The sequence below is a fragment of the Ascaphus truei genome, chromosome 5 (assembly GCF_040206685.1).
Source record: "Ascaphus truei isolate aAscTru1 chromosome 5, aAscTru1.hap1, whole genome shotgun sequence".
Taxonomy (NCBI): Eukaryota; Metazoa; Chordata; class Amphibia; order Anura; family Ascaphidae; genus Ascaphus; species Ascaphus truei.
This window is the reverse complement of record NC_134487.1, coordinates 89,038,485-89,057,790: the sequence shown is the minus strand read 5'-3', so window position 1 is coordinate 89,057,790 and position 19,306 is coordinate 89,038,485. Positions and strand designations below refer to the sequence as shown.

Here is a 19,306-nt window from a genome sequence, read left to right as displayed (position 1 = left end):
ACTGTGTACCTGATTGTGCAGTTCTGTCGTGGTAGCAGGCGGTCAGGGTTTTCTGGGTTGAGAGCAGGGAGGGTTAGGTGCAAATCTCTCAGAGCAGTGAGGGTTAGGTGCTGGCAAGCGTTCCCAAAGCTCAGTGAGTGAGTGGTGGGAGAGTGTGTCAGTGGTGTAGATCAGTGAGGGGTGGGACAGTGTGGCAGTGGTGTTGGCCGCAGACCAATGAGAGTTGTGCGGGGGCGGACCGCAGACCAATGAGAGGTGTGCGGGGGCGGGCATGGCCTGAGGCAGAGTGACAGGCCAAAGGTGCAATCAGATTGTCCGTAGGGACACAGGAAGATGCAGACAGGCATACAGTGCTTTCACTAATATATAATAAGATTCACCTGTTTTTACTTGTATTCACGCCATTCTAAATCACTTGGGTTCACTTGTTGTGTTTGTGTGTGTGTGTGTGTGTGTGTGTAATATATATAATATAAATATATTCAATAATGTAGCAGTTGGCACTCACAAACTCTAATGTATCCTGATGCTTGTCCCATACGCATAAAATAAATGTATAGCTACCAAATACATTTCCGGTGACAAAGAGACAGCACATAAATGAATGTATTCCAAAGATGTGTATTGAAAATATAGGGCACCACAACAGACGTTTTGGGCCACGTACAGTATAGGCACCTTCCTCAGGGTTGTGCGGCAAACAGCTGATCGTGACATACTGCTGCGGCCAAGTTTATTCGAGCATTTGCCCGTTCTTGGCCGCAGCAGTAGCCTGGCGCGCGCCCGAGAGTGACGGGCGAGCGCCGAAGCAGCGGAAGAGTGCCCTCCGATCGGGGCGCTCTCCCTACCGCTGCCGGGTCCGCCGGGTCCCCCGGAACCCCCTGCCGCTGTCCCGCGATCGCGGGACACCAGGGCTCCCTCGGGGAGCCCCTGGACGCGCGTGCAGGGGGCGCACGCTCCCAAAGACGCGTGACCGCGCGTCTATGACGCGCGGCACGCCGAGGGGCGGCGTGCGGTACCGGCCACACTTTAATAAAGTGTGTCGGTAGTGTATATATATATATATATATATATATATATATATATATATATATATATCCACACCAGAGTGCATACGATCACCTGAACAAACATTTAAAAATAGCAAAAATCTGCTGCAGTTAATTGGGGTTGAAAGAGAAATACCCAAGCAGGTCTGTCATCAAATTGCATGCTGTCCTGCATGGTAGGTGCGCACCCGCCATCTTGGATCCAAGTACATTGCTATGTGCCTCTCCACAATGAAGCATTTTCGGGTAACCAGGGGTAGCATTTGCGGGTGTCCTTAGGAGCTTGCGCATGAGTACAGTGCAAGAGTGTATCCAGGTAACCATAGTGAATGTCCATCGGCAACCACGGCGTTATGCGCAAGCGCACTAATGAGGGAAAGATGAGTTGGCAACATATAAGACCCGAGCAGGGGGATGAGGTGCAGGGGACACCCAAAAACAAAGGGATGAGTGGTCGAGGAAAAGAGTCTTCATTAAATCCCAGCGGTGACATAGTTTTTAATTCAAAATTAAGCCTGGCTTCTTGTTGTAAAAGGAGCCTTTTTCTGTCTCTGTCTCCTCCACGGGGTGAGAATTGCGCTTGTAGGATCGGCTTGCAACTCATTGCAACTCATTGTAGCCAAAGTGTGTCTGTGTTGCTTGAAATGCCTAACAACTGGGAGATATTTGAGATCTGTATCTTCATCTGTACTAAAAAGGGCCTTTCTAAAAGTTGAACGGTGGATCGCAATTCTTTCTTTTCAGCATTCTAGTGGTCTTCCCAATATAGTATAGACCACAGGGGCATTTTATCAGGTACACAACGTATCTTGACTCACAGTTAAGAAAATGTTTCATTTTTATCGTTACGCCACTGTGTGGATGTGAAAATGTTGGTCCAGTTTGCATGAACTGACAGTGCACCCTTGACATCGATAGGACCTCGGTTTTCTTGTCAGCCATGTTTTAGATGGCATATACTTGACAGGGTCCGATTGGGTTAATAGATCACCCAGGCTGTGCCCTCGTCTGTAGCAAAACACCGGTGATTAGTTGAAGGACCTACCAATCTTGCTATCATTTGATAGAATATGCCAGTTTTTTCGTATGCTCCTTTTGATAAAGCTGGAATCCGTGGTAAATGTGCTGACAATATTGAAACGATTTGTCACAGAATCACTTGTAGGTGGTGTTAAAAGTGTATCTCTATCTATTCGTCTCACTTTAGTAAGGGCATCTTCAATGTCTTGCGACCAATATCCTCTTTCATAAAAGCATTTGACCACTTATAGGAGAGCACCCTCCAGTGAATCACTATTTATTATATTAACACACAAGAGCTATGAATAAGGGAGTCCCCTCTTGAGTGGCATATAATGATGGCTTGAAGCGTGTAACAAAGCTGAACACAGGGTCATGTCTAGGGTATGAATGGACCCAGATAGCTTCAACTCAGCCCTCTTTCCAAAGCACACCAAGTCCTGTAATATTTTCTTCACTTTATTAGGAAAGGAGCAGTATATACAGGTACTTGTGGATGTAATGGTGTTGTGAGAGTGCTTCTCTGTGGCTGCCTTGTAGTAAAGGGCAGGTGAAAAGGATAAGGCCTTGCCGGAAGGAGTGTAACAGAGATGGGTGCTGTACTCCCTTTTCCACCCTGGACACAGTAAGTGAGGAGCAAGGGTCACACTAGAAGTGAGATGGGACAAACTAAGCAAAGACAGGGGAGGGCAGAAAAGCCCATTCTGAGAAGAATCTCAGAGGTTGCTATAGCAATCCACTGATTAAGGCTGTGTAAACAACATGTAACAATAATGTTGCCTTTTCACATGCAGCTAGCTGCTGAGACAGGGAAAATAACAGGCAGCTAAATTTAGGGAGACATAAATCCTTTGAGCTGCAAAGGGAGGCAGAGAAATATGAAATCCTGGTCCATGACAGTGTTCTTGTCTGTTGGTTTGTGGAAGAGCCTTGTGACCAATGCGCCCTGTGATTTGTAGGCTATGATAACTAAGAATGTAATTTGCTTTGTGCTAAAATTCACAGTGAAACATATACAGCATGTCTGTGTAAGGTGCATGCGTCTGTGTGTTTGGCGCATGTATCTGGTGCGCGTGAATCTGTGTATGGTGTCTGTGTGTGGGTGCATTATCCTGAAATGATTATCATTGCAATTTATATATAAAGTATATGTGTGTATATAAAATGTATGGGGTATATATGTATATATATATATATATATATATATATATATATATATATATATATATATATACCCCATACATTTTAAGTTATGGTGGCTGAAAAAGGCGACAGAAAATCTCCACCGTTAGCATATAGCCAATAAAGAATATCACTTGTGAGCACATGTCTTAGACAGGTCTGCAACCCTGCCTTTCATCCATTATCACCTCGCATACAGTGCTCCCACTGCAGCAAGGGATTCTGGGAAATGACATGCAAATGAGCACACAATGTGTCACCTTTTGCCTGGAATATCCATTCACATGGAGCCCATTTAAGCTGATGTTTTGCCGTAATGGCGATATCATTTCCCAGAATCCCTTGCTGCAGCGGAGCATTGTATGCTAGGTGATAATGGTGAAAGGCAGGGTTGTAGACCTATCTAAGACATGTGAATGTGCTCACAAGTGATCTTTTTATTTAATACTATCTGATATACCCGGCGTTGCCCAGGCGTGGAAGGGCAGGGGGCATGGAGTGGAAGGGGGGGGCAAAAGGCAGGGAGGGGGGGGGCATGGAGTGGAAGGGGGGGCAAAAGGCAGGGAGGGGGGGGGGCAAAGGGCAGGGAGGGGGGGACTCAATCCCCCCCCCACACACACACACACACAATCCCCCCCCCACACACACACACACAATCCCCCCCCCACACACAATCCCCCCCCCACACACAATCACACAATCCCCACACTCAATCCCCCCCCACACACACACACACAATCCCCCCCCACACACAATCCCCCACACACACACACACACTCAATCCCCCCACCCCCCACACACACACTCAATCCCCCCACCCCCCCACACACACTCAATCCCCCCACACACACACTCAATCACTGTCCCCCCCACCACCACCAACACACACACACACTTAATCAGTCCACAATTTCACCTGGGGGGGCGACATGCTCCGATCCCCCAACCCCCCATGCTGCTGAAAACGGGAAGCAGACAGGAAGAGGAGGAGGGCTTGTCTGTGTGCAGAGAGAAGCCCGCCCCCTCTTCAAGACACAGACATAGAAGCAGCAGCACGGATCTTCTGGCCCCGCCCCCTCTGCAAGACACAGACATAGAAGCAGCAGCACGGATCTTCTGGCCCCGCCCCCTCTGCAAGACACAGACATAGAAGCAGCAGCATGGAGCGCCCGTGCACAGCTCTGGCCGCCCCCAGGTTTCCCTGCAAGCTGCTCGCGCCTCCCCTACATAATCGTGTGCCCCCCCAAGCTAATGTATGTAACACCCCCCTACCTAGTGTGTGTGTGTGTGTGTGTGTGTGTGTGTGTGTGTGTGTGTGTGTGTGTGTGTGTGTGTGTGTGTGTGTGTGTGTGTGTGTGTGTGTGTGTTTGGCCCGTCACTCCACCTCAGGCCAATGAGAGGTGTGCGGGGGCGGGCGGCCCAAGGGACCAATGAGATTTCCCCTAGGGACACCGGACATCCAGACAGGCATACAGTGCTTTCACTAATATAGTATAAGATATATATATATCAGTGAGTAAAGACACTGACTGGCATTGAGTTTGAAGCAGGGGAACCTGGTTCAATTCCTTGTGTCGGCTCCTTGTGACCTTGGGCAAGTCACTTTATCTTCCCGTGCCTCAGGCACCAAAAACATAGATTGTAAACTCTATGGGGCAGAGACCGTGTCTGCAAAATGTCACTGTAAAGTACTAAGTAAATCTAGCTGTGCTATACAAAAATAAACTATTATTATTATTATATCAAATGTTATTACCCCAATTACCACTCAGCAAGAGCAAGAGCAAGATCTTTGGCTACATCTGTATGTGAAAATCCAATGTTTCTTCAAAGCAAAGACTGACTATACCCAACCCTCCCAAATGTGAAAACAAAATCCAACGATGAGGTCTGCAATGATAAAGACATTCTATCAGATTGTATGGTTTATGGTTTTATGGTTTATACTATACATTTTTAACATATAGTTTTATTAATATGAACATTTTGTTTTTATGATGATACATGAATTAAACAAATTACTATATATATTTGCCTAGGTGTAGACATGAAAATTATTTGAGAAGGAAGCTCTGCAGTAGCTGCTACATAAGTTATGAAGCTTTCTCCGATTTTTTAAAACTATTTAGCATTTTGTGATCATGTATTTCTCTGGTAAACAAAATAATGAACTGCAAATAGAATGACAGATTGGGCCAACGGCATAAATTCAGGCTGTCCAGGAAGTGCAGTGGTGTGTTATAATATTGAGGAAAACAGATGCTCTCTTTGTGTGTCTTTCTACATACTGTACTGTTTTCTGTTATGTACTTTAGATCATACAAGGGTAAAGACAATTAGCTGATCAGAAACTGCAAGAAATAAGAGAAGGAGCAATGGAGTGAGAATGAGAAAACTGTAAAACGTGTCACTTAGAGAAAAGGATTTAAAGCAGCACCAGAGGTTACCATTTGTTTCTTTTCTTTTTCCTTTTTAGGTATTGGATTAAAGCAGGGGGTCTCCGGAGCTGAACAGCAGTAATTTCAGCTCTTGGAACCTCCTGCTTCTGAGATACATGTCTCTATAGGGGCGCCAGTATCATTTTCATGCGTAAATGTCACTCTTCATGTGGGACAATAGAAAGCCGTAAGGGATGATGTATCGGGTTCCTATTGGCCCGCAAGTCACAGACATTTAACCCACGATTATGTCAGCCTCAACAAGTCCCATCGGAGCTGCTACATGCAGATACCGGCACTCCCTATGGAGGTAAATATCTCGGGAAACAGGGACTAAAATTAATGCAGTTCAGCTCCAGAGACCCCATCCTATAATGAAAAAAAATGTAAATAAAGGAGATATAAACTGCAACCTGTAGTGCTACTGCTGCGGCCAAGTTTATTCGAGCATTTGCCCGTTCTTGGCCGCAGCAGTAGCCTGGCGCGCGCCCGAGTGTGACGGGCGCGCGCCGAAGCAGCGGAAGAGCGCCCTCCGATCGGGGCGCTCTCCCTACCGCTGCCGGGTCCGCCGGGTCCCCCGGAACCCCCTGCCGCTGTCCCGCGATCGCGGGACACCAGGGCTCCCTCGGGGAGCCCCTGGACGCGCGTGCAGGGGGCGCACGCTCCCGAAGACGCGTGACCGCGCGTCTATGACGCGCGGCACGCCGAGGGGCGGCCACTAGCAAGCCGGGAAATCTCCCGGCTTGCGGTACCGACCACACTGCAATAAAGTGTGTCGGTACTGTACCTTAAGGTGAGAAAGAGCAGTAGAGCTGGAAGAGGGGCAAAAGAAAAAAATTGGCAACAGAACAGATGTTGGTTCCATTTACTGGGACAAAAAAATGTTGACATTAGGCGAGGTTTAGGAAGAAATGGGAGAAGATCAGGATTACGTTGGATTTAGGGCTCAATACATTGCAAAAAAAGGGAATCAAGCCCTCTTTTTTGCCAGACTGAGTTTAGTTTTTGACATATGGAGTTTGAGGTAATGAAGCGCCATTCATGAGGATATAACCAAGAGGCAATCAGAGACTTGGGACTTCATTGCAGGTGTATGGTTAAGGGTGGATAGATATACAGTATCTGCATATCATCTGCTAAGGCCAGGTCCCCAGTGGCCGCTGCGGCGTGCGCAACGGCATGCGTGCCACACACCACAGCACAGCCTTCTATGGGGCAGGCCCCAGTGGCTGCGTGAGTGGGCGCGCCAAGCGCTGTGAAGCATACGCTGGCAGGGAAGACAAGAATTGTGTCTGCCATTGCCGCGACGGGATCATGTGGTTGGCGCGCACCAATAGAAGGGCATATGTGCCCCGTCATGGCTGCGCGCCCCCCCATCATGGCCGCGCCCCCCGCGCTCTTCTGGAGCTCCCCTACAGACCTCCGATCGTGGCTTTAAACTGTGCACGAGCTGCCAGGTCGCCAGGCGCGCGTGCTGCAGGTGAGACTGGGGCCGTAGCCTAAGAGATTACCTCTAAAGACAAAGAATTTGACGAAGTAATAGTCTGTAGAGAGAGAATAGGAGAGGTCCCAGAACAGAGCCCTGAGTTACACCAACAGACAGATCAACAGGGGGGAAAAGACAGGTTAGAAATGTAAGAGCCAGAAAAGAAGGGGGAGGCGGGAGAAGAATCGGAATAGAGCTTTGTAACCGATACCAAGATAGTGCACAATTTGAAACAGAAGATAGTGGGAATTAAAAAAGTTGATAATGCGGGAAAAGATGAGACATTCTATCATTTTGGAGGCAAAAGGCAGCATGGTGACAGAGCAGTACTGTAGTTAGTAACGCACATATGGTCAAGGATGTTGTTTTTTCAAATAGATGTGATGCAAGCTTTAAAGAGGAACTGAAAGTAAAATAAGGAGGAGTTGGAGATACTGTATGGGTGAGAGTGGGGACTAGGATAGCAGTAAAAGGTCTAGAAAGGGTTGAGACGTAGGATAGAGAGGACATGGGGTGAAGGGAGAGGAGGAGGGCAGCTGAGAAACTTCTAACTTTATTACAGGAGAGAGAGAGTGTGTCAAGAGTCAAAGAAGGAGGTTTGGGTAGAAGCATAGTTGAGGAACAGCAGGAATATTATATCACTGTGATAACCTTTGAATTGTAAGTGTTCAGTAAAGGCTTGAGGGAAGTGAAAGGAAATGGTCAGAGGGGGGAATCAAATACAGACAAAAGATGGTGTGTATTGGATTTGTGAATGTTGATGAGTGAAGACAAGTAGTCGTGTTTGGTACTAGAGAGAGAAGAGTTAAAACTGCAGTAGGGTTGGGCAATTAAAAAAAAACTCCCACGATAACGGTTTCAATAAATCTATTGCAGTAATGATATATATCGCAATAAATATTTGTTAAAATAAATCTGAAAATGTTCTATCAAATCTTAATAAAAGGTGTCCTCAAAATTCTCAAATATTTTTTCTGTATTTTTTACATTTTATCAATGAAATATGTTTTTAAATGGAGGTAGTATCTAAGGGTATGAATGATATGATGAGGGTGGATAAATGAGGGGGATGGAAGTAGTGTAGGGGAGATAAGGTGAAGTGCAGGCATGGAAAGGGTTTGGAAATTAAGGGATTAACCCTTTTGTTACAGAAGGGAATTTCATCAAATGTCCCTGCAATTTTCCTGCAACTTCTGTGGCAGTGAAAGGGTTAATAAGACGTAGGAGTAGAAAGGTGTTAAAAGGTAAGGGTGGTTGAGTTAAGGAGACAGGTGAGGAAAGGGTAGGGGGGGTTGAGTCCCAGGGAGGAGGTGGAGGAAGCAGTTAAAGAACCCGGAGCAGGGGGAGGAAGGGGTTAACATTCCCAGGGGGGAAAGTAAGAGGGGAGAGTTTAGTCCCAAAGGGATGGAAAGGGTTAAGAATATCCACACAACAGACCATCTGCCTTTTCATCTGTTAGAGGTTGTGATGGAATGAATTCCACTGCAATTCGGACTGACTCTGTTCTAATTTATTCCCCCAGCTACTCTCTGCATTATTTCCTAGAACACTCTGGAACCTTCGAGTTCCCTAATTATGTAAACTAATCCTCATGCCATATTTTTGTGTTTGTGGACATGTACCGATGTCGCCAAAAAAAAAAGAAATGTGCCATGGCTTCCGTGAAGCAGTAGCCAATGCTGCCAGTAGCTGTGTCATAGTAAGCTGCCAGCATCTTCCCCCTTAGCCAGGGGTTTGCAGCAGCTCTTTCTCTTGGGTAACATCTGTGCTCTTCTATTACCCCACTCCTACATCACCTCTATCTGTAATGGCTTTGACAGTAGAATATACATTTAACACTTACTTTGCCTGAAGGCTACTACAATTAACTAATTGCTATCTTATTCTATAAAACATGTCCCTATTGACTGCACTTCATTTTAACCTCATGCTATCAGTTAAATTAAACTGATAAATGATTACTGTCAATCTTTGAACCAGTAAAGAAATCTGATTGTGTGATAGCGTTTGACAAAAGGAGCCTATAATAGATGTTGCTTGGACCCTTAATTATGTAGCATTATTAATCATTATTACAAGTTTGTTGAATCTAATAAAATCAGCAGTAAAGCATTACATGAAAACACAAAACAATATACTGTACCATTGCTGATCAAGTGACAGAGTAAAATAATAAAAAATGTTTTTGTGATTCTAGAGATTTTGACCTGTTGCCAAACTTGGAAACTACAGCTAAGATGGTTGTGCATGTGACTAGTACAGACACCTGAAGAAGAAAAGAAACAAGTAAGATCTGTTTCTCAACTGTAATATTCAAGTGTTAATAATTTGATTACATTTAAAAATTTTGAGTAGAACTTTTATTTTTCGTCCTAGTTTATATATTTCTTGTTCAATCCCCATGAAAATGTGCACAATTGTAGTTCGGTTACGTACAGTAGATTAACAATATATAAGAAGCACAATTTAGCCTATAAACCGAGGTTAACTTGATGTCACTGTATTATGTCAACTAGTACAAGATACACTGTAGTAGGTTAATGTTCATTAAACGAGAAATCCTTCGTAGCTGGTAAATTTGTTAAACTCTTGTAATCTAAAATGAAATACTAATATTACTATTAAAGTTTGAGTTCAAAGTGAATGTTCAAAATGTCATCCTCCTGCTGAAACGCACGCCGAAGACCAGCACATCACTGTCTGATTGCATAATTTATAATGTGTTGATCCAATTGCTCCCACTCCTGAATCTAAAGAAAAAAGGTGGTGTATACAGCGCTAAAAATATATAAATGTGCAATACTAATATTAAACTACAAAGTGAACAACAATATAGTGAGGCAAGTCTGCCAGGAAAACTAACCCAAACACAGTTAGTAAAAGACACAAGGAAAATAATACAGACCGGCGCCTAGAGTCCAAATGAATGGAAATAGGATAAATCCAGAGATTGGTATCAGTGTCCAATGTATGATAATCCAGCCAATTGATCAGCAGATTCCTCAGCAGCAGCAATAGTATATGATGCAGGGGAGACAAGAAGGAAAAATCATAGCGTGACACTGTTTAAAACAACATAACACATAGACATAGACAGACACACACATACAACAATGAACAGATAGGCTGACTAATATAAGGAGAATTTATTAAACAATAAAAGGCAGAAAACTGATGAGGAGCAGGTCTAGGATCCGGTGTGTAAAACCGGAATCCTACTTACAAGATGTCCACAGGATATAAGCAGGTGGATACGGTAGTAGTTGTCCGGCGGCAGCTGTTGGTGGACGCGTGCCACTTCAGAAGAAGTGCGCATGCGCACGAAACGCGTTGGGCTTTTTGAGAATCATTATAGCAGTGTACTGGCATAGGAGCAGAGCCTTACAGGAGACCCCTTGAATAGCGGTGTGTTGGAGATACAACTATAGGAGCCAGTTCCGGAGCGCGGTCCCGCCTACCGTGACGTCATTTCCGGGCGCGGAGAGCAAGCGGTGTGCCTGCCGTGACGCCTTGACCGGCGTCGATCGGGAGAGGTGCCTGCAGTTCTCCACAAGTGGCACGCGTCCACCAACAGCTGCCGCCGGACAACTACTACCGTATCCACCTGCTTATATCCTGTGGACATCTTGTAAGTAGGATTCCGGTTTTACACACCGGATCCTAGACCTGCTCCTCATCAGTTTTCTGCTTTTTATTGTTTAATAAATTCTCCTTATATTAGTCAGCCTATCTGTTCATTGTTGTATGTGTGTGTGTCTGTCTATGTCTATGTGTTATGTTGTTTTAAACAGTGTCACGCTATAATTTTTCCTTCTTGTCTCCCCTGCATCATATACTATTGCTGCTGCTGAGGAATCTGCTGATCAATTGGCTGGATTATCATACATTGGACACTGATACCAATCTCTGGACTTATCCTATTTCCATTCATTTGGACTCTAGGCGCCGGTCTTTATTGTTTTCCTCCCACTCCTGAATGATACATTGTTTTATGAATTTATTTTTTCAGTCCTCAGACCATCCTTTATCAGGAAAATATTTATGAAAGCAGTTTGGACCATAATTCTTGCTCTGTCTCAAGCACTTTAACATGCTTATCTTCTTCACTAAACACCATTGTGTAACTATGCCCTTGATGAGGTAATCATGCAGTCACCAAATTTAAAGAATATTTGAAAGATTATCAAATAATTCTTAAATTACCAATCCACTGAGACAGACCTATAATTACTCAAATTTGCTTGAAAGTTGAATGATTTTTCTGCAAGATATGACAAAAATGAAAAAGGGGTCCAGTTTTTTATGAATACAGTGTATATTCCAAAAGAGAGATACCTTTGAACACCGGGGACATATTAAGATAATTAATTTATGCACACAAGTTAATTAAAATATGCCAATAGGCATATTTCCCCAGTGCCTCAGGTTTAATAATTACATTTCGTGGCACACATACTGTGTGTCTGTATTTAGGTATGTTGCTTACTTGCTAATGCATTGCATGCCCTTGAATTGTTAAATGTGAAGACCCCCTAGAAAAATCTAACACTAAACATGAGCACATGCTGTTGCTGAATGTACTCTTCTTTCGCTTGCCGCAGAGCAGGCAACTGTGTTAAGAGATTGTGAGACCTCTTGAGACTTTCTCATTTCAATGTTCATCTACGGTGAAATACAGTTTTGTTAGATAATGTTTTTAACAGTACTCTTCAAAATAAAGTGTAAACAATGCAACCACAGACTGTTTTGTTTAACAAACTGCTTAGGAGCTTTGGAAAAAACCCGGGACCTCTTCAGAATTGTAAACTTTCTATTCAAACCATGTCGAGACTTGAAGCATGCTTTAATAAATAGGAGAAATACATTTTGGTATTGAGAAATGTACCTGTTTAATAGAAGACTTGTGTCTGGCCTGAGTGTTAGTTCTGTGTGACCTTGGGTAGATCTAGCTATATCTCAAACCACTTTAAATGATTTGAAGTCATTTTAATGCATAGTTAAAAATATATTGACTTCAGAGGACGTTAAAATATCATTACGTGTTAATAGCTTCTCAGGATACTAAATAGGGGTCTGTGCCTCAAGTACTGAAAAAATGAGATCCTGTGTATAAACTTAATCCCTTCTGAGATTTGCTATAGTAAGTAATTTGCCATCAACTCTATCTTTAAGCACTCTGGTCAGCTCCCTAGTAAAATGCTTTAGCCGTTTAGCTTATGTTGATATAAGACATACGTCCTGCGGGTTCAACCTTTTGCTAAATTCAAACTTCTACCTGGGTGATATATTCATACTGTAATTCTATTTATATTGCAAGAGCCCTAGTTTTCTTTGGTTTCTATTACAAGATTTTCATTGATTTTCCTTCAAATTGAAATCCACTATTGGCTCCCAGCACAGTATTCCCTATTGGCCGTCATTCATTCCTGCAGTAAAAGAAGAAGAAAAACAAATAGCAAGGTAGACCCAGCAGACATTTAATAGAGAAAGTTGTCATATTCTTGTCTTGAACCTTGCAGTCCTTTTCAAATCTGGCTTTTACCTTGAATGTTGCTACGGTAGCCTTCATGTTGTCTTAAATTGTGCCAACCACGTAGCTTTATGCACCCTGTACCAGATAAACCATGGCTTGATTTGTGACAGCTTTTCAAGATAAATGCAGTCTTAGAAGATTTATACCCAGACTTTCAAAACAGTGATAAGCCTTGGTGCAGCTTGAAGCCTATTCACTTCACTGGATTTAGCATTGAAGTACACCAAGGCTTACCACTGTTTAGTAAATCTTACACTTGACAGGATCTAACTACTGTACACACAGTATTTCAGAAGGATATAAGAACTACACATTTCCACTCTGTGGATTTGGGGATTTGGGGATCCCATATCACTTTGCTAGCAAGAAAATTTTCCTTTATCTAGGGCCAGGTCTGCAGAGCTCCGTAGTTAATTTCACACTATGCCTTAATGTGTATTTTCAGAGCCAGATAATGTAAAGTTAAGTTCTGTTTTTATTAACGATAATGATTTAGTGAAAATGATATGCAAGAGAGGTGTTTCCCTAACAGCGCTTATCCACAAAGGTTCCTTAAGGTTGACACCGAGATTTAACATGACTTTACTTATGTCATACCCAAAGGTAGCGCTACTTCCATCCAGCCCCTGAAACATATTAGAGGGGGAGAGAGAAAGACAAAACGTCCTATTTTACGGAAGTACCCAGTAACTTTTCAAATATATGCTACTGTAGTTTGGATATGCAAAGTATATTCAAATGATTTGAAACTAGCATATTTTTCATGTATCGTAGGTTTGTTCAGTTTGGTTAATAGGGATGTCTCAACATATTGCATAAAGGAGTGTCTCCCCTCTCCCTCCACTTCCCTCTCTCCAGCAAAACCTATATTTCACCATCTGCATGGGAGTAATGTCACCTTTTAGGTAAGACATGCGTAACAGTACACCCGTTATTGAAAGCTAACACAATGTTATGCTAACTTAACGTGACCTTGTTTTTGCATACAATTAGCGTTATGGATATGCGCTAACCTCAGGGAACATAACGTGACACATTTTAGATAACAGGATGTTATGCCCTGACAAACGAGCTTTGTAGATCTGGCCCTAAGTTAGTAAGGAAGTCTAGGGGGCTATTCATTAAACTATGATGGCGCTAATTGGGGTCGATTAGTTCCCCCGATCAGCACTAATAAAATTTGACCAATAATCTTCTAAGAGCAGTAGTAACAATAGCAATATACGTAATAGTAAAGGCATAGGGCTCTTCACTGTCACAGTTTACACGTAGAGATACTTGGAGAAGTCCATTTTAATTCCTGATTATGCCTGTTTTGACATTTCCTTCGTCTTTTAATTAACTTGTTCTTGAATACGGTATAATTAGCTATTTGATTCTCTTTATACTAACAGAACATACTTCAAAGGATAGTTTATTTTAACTTTTCAAACATTTACACTGGGTTTCCATTTATTCTGTGTAAATATTAAATATAAAATAAAAAGATTTTTTGAAACAAACACATTTTTCCGCGGACAGTTAACCTTAGGTCTGATTTGGTTTGGACATTTCTTACATTACTTTCTAAAATGTGTGTGTTGCAAAAAGTGTGCGTCCGGTTCGTATTTTGTTGTCTTTGGGAAGCATGGCATTTTCCTTGCAACATAACCACTTCTTAAAGAAATTAATTTTCTTTTACAGTAGATCATTTGAAACTTTCATGTGAATACAAGAAAAGGGCAGTGAGCCTCTAACTCTCACTTCATAATTAGCTAGAACAAATTTGAATCCCTAACGTCATGTGTCTGGATGGATTAGCTAGTGTCTTTGTAGTAAGTCATCCAAAGACATTTTATAAGGCTCTTCTTTAAGAGGTCAAAAATGAGTACACATTAGCAGTGCAGCTTATTTGGCCCATGAGCTTTAAATTAAAATCAAGTCAAGAAGACGCCGCTACTTATCAATTATATCTATATTGAGGCCGCCAGTATCTGTCTAGGGCTATGCATTTAAAATAGTGCATTTTCACACTCCTATTACACATTGTTTGGACATGCCCGTATTCCTTCGTATTATGCATTTATGTTGCTTTTACAAACATTTTTATTATATTTATGGTTTTTGTGGGTAAAAATAATAAAGCAAAATATTCAGTTTTTCATTGTTATTTAATATTCAGACAGATTTAATAAGCACATTTTGCATTTGTGCACAGCTCTTCATATATTAGTTGAATTATGTATATCAGTGGAAAAATTTGCTTGCACAAAAAGTTCACAACCAGATTCCTATTTCAGCTGAAGATCAAAATAATTCTAGTCCATTCTACAGTCATTTCTGAATGTTCTTTCCACATGAAAAGATGCTCAGTGGGAAAAACAACCATTCAATACAATAACCCTCTGAGCACAACAAACAAGCCTAAGGCTCCAATCTTCTGTCAGTCTCAGGGTGCACATTTAAGCCAATTACATTATTCAAATGGGGTAGAGGTTCTCTGAATCCTTTCACTTTCCAGATTTCTTTAATTCCTTTATTGTATGAATATCCTGTGGAGCATAATGAAACAGACCTAACAATGCTAGAAGCCACCAGACCTAACCTTCAAAAACTACAGTACCATCATGCACAAAATAAGCACAGGTACGCTTACATCACTCAATTCCCTAATGAATAGAAACACATGTTATGATTGAATTAATATAGAAAGTAAAATAGCACAATTTTATAACAAAGATACAGTTTATAATTCTATAGATGTGTCCAAACACCTGCAGTACCAGAATCCAACCAAAATTAAACCATAGTACAAAAGCTTCAGACCATTTTAGCGACAATGTTCCAATAATACTTGTTTAAGATACTGTACATGTATTTTTCATTATTTTGAATAAATGAAATGAAAATGAGAAACCTTTATATGCCCTTGATGTTATACTGAAAACAATAAGCAGTTGGTAAATGATTATCTAAAAAAAAGTGGTCATACTCTTTTGTGTGTGTTATCTTGGACGAGTAGTTACCCGACCAGAATCCTGACTGAGAGAATATTTTGCTATGTAAGATCCAACATATCTGGAAGTTGAAAATGTTTTTCATCAAATGCTGAACAAGTTAATTAACAAGGTGTGATCTCAAGGTTCAGCATGCTTTCTATTTTGCTGGACTTAAAGAAAAAATCCCCCTAAGTATGTATTTTCTTTAATCATACTTGAACCGGGGGGGATCCCTTGGAACTCATCTATGTATCAAACCTCTTTGAAAACCTATGTAAGTTTCTTTTTTTTTGTGTGCCAGTTTTGACAACTACCATAGAAACTACAAATATAGCAACTTGGTCACCAATAGAAAGTCGCAACGCCATCTCCAAGAGACTTTGCAACGTTTTATCAGCTATGGGAGTGAGCAATGGCCAGTTTATGACAACCGGACAAGTTTTCTTGTCCACTTTACAAACTTATTCAGAGATCGGGAACAGGGGGTCGTGGTTATCGCCCATCATTTTTCAACTCTGGGGGACACACCCGAGTATATTTTTTATTTTAATTGTTTTTCTATGAAATCACTGTGGATTGTTGCTTTAATGACAACAAATACATTTGTATCTTTATTATAACAGATACCAAATGTATTATTTCAACAGTAATATAGTCAGTAAAGAAGCGCTAAAACCTTCTAGATTATGTGTAATGTCAATATGAAGCAGGAAAAACCTGTAAGGGCCGCTCCTAGCAGTGAGTTGTCTGGGACATGTCGGCTGCACCGGCATGCTCGTCTCCTCGTGACGTCGGAATAGCGCCACTTTCGGGTTTCTCTGCTTGCACGCTCGGAGATTCACTCGGAAGAGCCGTCAGCCTGGATGGCTGCCTCTGCCTCCAAAGTGTCAGCTCTATGCATTTCATAAGACTATTCTTGCTTCACCAGGAGCATAAGGAAGTGGGCTCCTGGGGAAGTATTTATAGGGGGACAAATTAACCCTTGGAGTGATTACAATGATAAATCCAGAAGACATAAGCATAAGGAGAAACATATCAAATTGTGACAGAGAGGGGGGGTCATAAAAAAGATTGACACCATAAAATGCCAGTATCAGAAAAAGTAATCTGCTGGACTTTAGGAGTACTGCTGTAGGTGAAATGTGGAGAAGAAATCATATAAAATGTGCTACTGTATGTAAAAAGGTGTCATAAAAAATGGAAAATGAAAAAATGGATAATGAAAAAATGGATATTAAAAGGGGAGAGGAATAAAATGGATGGAGGTATTAAAAAATAAAAATAGAAAAAAATATATTTTTTTCTATGTAATCATTGTGGATTGCTGCTTTAATGACAACAAAGGTATTGAATCTTTATTAGAACAGATACCCTATTTATCATTTGGCAGTTCGGGGATGATTTATTTATTTATTGATTTAGGTAGTGATTTCATCTGTTTATATGTGTACTGGATTCAAATAAATCTTAAATTATTTTAGATATGTTTTATGAATAAGTCTTCGTGAAAAACTGAAGAGGAGTGTTCTATTGCTTTATTATTGTTGCATTTATATGGATTGTGTAGTTGGCCAACCAACTAAATGACATATTAAACTGGTAACATACAGTATCAGAATAACATTTCTGAGACATTTTACAAATACTTTTTGTCCCCAAAAGCAATTCACTACCAGACATACTGATATCTGACAAAACTAGCATAATATATAGGCAAAATAATATAATATGAAAAAACAAACCGTAATAGGTAGACCATTGTCATACTGTATACACCATTTCTCTTTATCATGTCACACTAAACATTCATAATGCAGGAACAAAATGGGTAGCCTCCTAATTGTAGTTTTCATTGTATAAGAAGTTGTAAATATACAAAGTAATTAAATGAAGGGATGTGATCTATAGAAGTAGCAAGACTTAACTGTTCTTGGCACTGGGGCAAGAAGCAGGACTATCACTGCCATGGTATCGTAGGGTTATCACTGCGGTGGGTCTGATCCGGGAAGCATGGACACCACAGAGTCTGACCGTGGAAACACTATTTACAGAGCTTCGGCTTTAAGCTTTTTCATCCGTGGCTCCAGAGATGTAACTCTTGCTATATCTGTAAATCTTTGACACACGTGATACAGTAATTATGATACACAATATTTTAATACCTCTTGCCATATGCATCAGACCACTTTTATTTTGTATACATCATTTTGTTGGCTACTTATTCAACCTTGAAGATTTTCTATCCTAATTACTGTACCGAATGATCCATCTTCACAGTGATTAAAGCATCACTTGGAAATTTGTATCGGATCGCCATAATCACAAATCCCTCAGCAAATCAAGAAAGAGTTCAAATCAATACCAAATTGACAAATAAAATAAACAATTAAATAATTATTGCATGTAGATAGATTGTAAATTAAGATTCACCAACTGAAATTCAAATTCTAAATACCTCATCTTTGTTTTCAGCATTTTCTTAATGCTTCCTGCCAAATAGTAGGATTTTATCATTGTTTGCTGTAGTTATAATAGAGGGAACAATTGGCATCATGCAACAACTTGGGCAAATAAGCAGACCAAATGCAGTTTAATAAAACTCTGACATTTAAAAAAATCTATCTCTTCACACATCATAGTCAATTATATATATATATATATATATATATATATATATATATATATATATATATATATATATATATATATAATTCAAATATATATATTTGAATTATACTGAATAGTTTTATTATTCTGTTTATACTGTATATTATAATATTATGCTAATGAACCTATCTACTATTTAACTACGTTACCTCCTTAGAGTTTCACCCTAAAAAAAATCTTAAGAAAAATTGGCATAAAACAAAAAATATGAAATCTAAATAGTCTAACTCTTCTAAGAAAACAAGCATTTGAATCCTTCTATGCTTACCTATTATTACTAATTAATGTCTCCAAGCTGTGCAGAAGGGGCTATAATAAAATCAGTAGCGTGACCCACATATGGTAGTCATGTTACCTACAGTAATTGTTACATAGTAGCAGATGTTCACATCCACCATTGAGAACATCACACATATCCTTTTTGATCCTATCAGAAACTTGCTTGCTCACTTCTTACTTATGCTATTTAATTTGATCCTAATGCAAATAGATGGGTTAGTTTTAATCCCCTTCCTTTTATACAACAAAAACAAACATCATCCTAAAATATTACAAACTAAGTAAAATTTGTGAGCACCATTTAAACAAGAAATTACAGCCATATTAAACATTCAGGTAAAAATAAGATGTATGCTTAGATATTGTAATAATTAACTGAATTTGAGTGAATTATTTCAAACTGTATATAAAACTAGCATCAATGGTTCGAAAACTAAACAATTGAAACTTAAAGATCTCACTGCATAAATGGAATATGTATGGTCATTAATTGAAAAAATATATGCTTTATCTTTATTTATTCATTGCACCTTTCTGTGGTTACCCATAATGGCTTCACAATACTCTACAATTTCTGGGTTTGCCTGAATTCAAAAGAAATATGGGTAAATATATGTTTCTGGAAGGTGTAGCAAAAAATGGGAAAAACATACTGGCACTGTCTGCAAGGAGGA

General features: G+C 40.6%; 1 protein-coding gene across 2 annotated transcripts in view; it reads left to right on the top strand.

The window, feature by feature from the left end:
• Positions 1-19,306, top strand: part of SYT1 (synaptotagmin 1) — a 905,119-nt gene that overhangs the window by 142,472 nt on the left and 743,341 nt on the right. For both annotated transcript variants that reach the window (XM_075600187.1, XM_075600188.1), the window contains exon 2: positions 9,373-9,461. The gene's annotated coding sequence lies outside the window, so the exon portion shown is untranslated. The remainder of the gene's footprint in view (positions 1-9,372; positions 9,462-19,306) is intronic.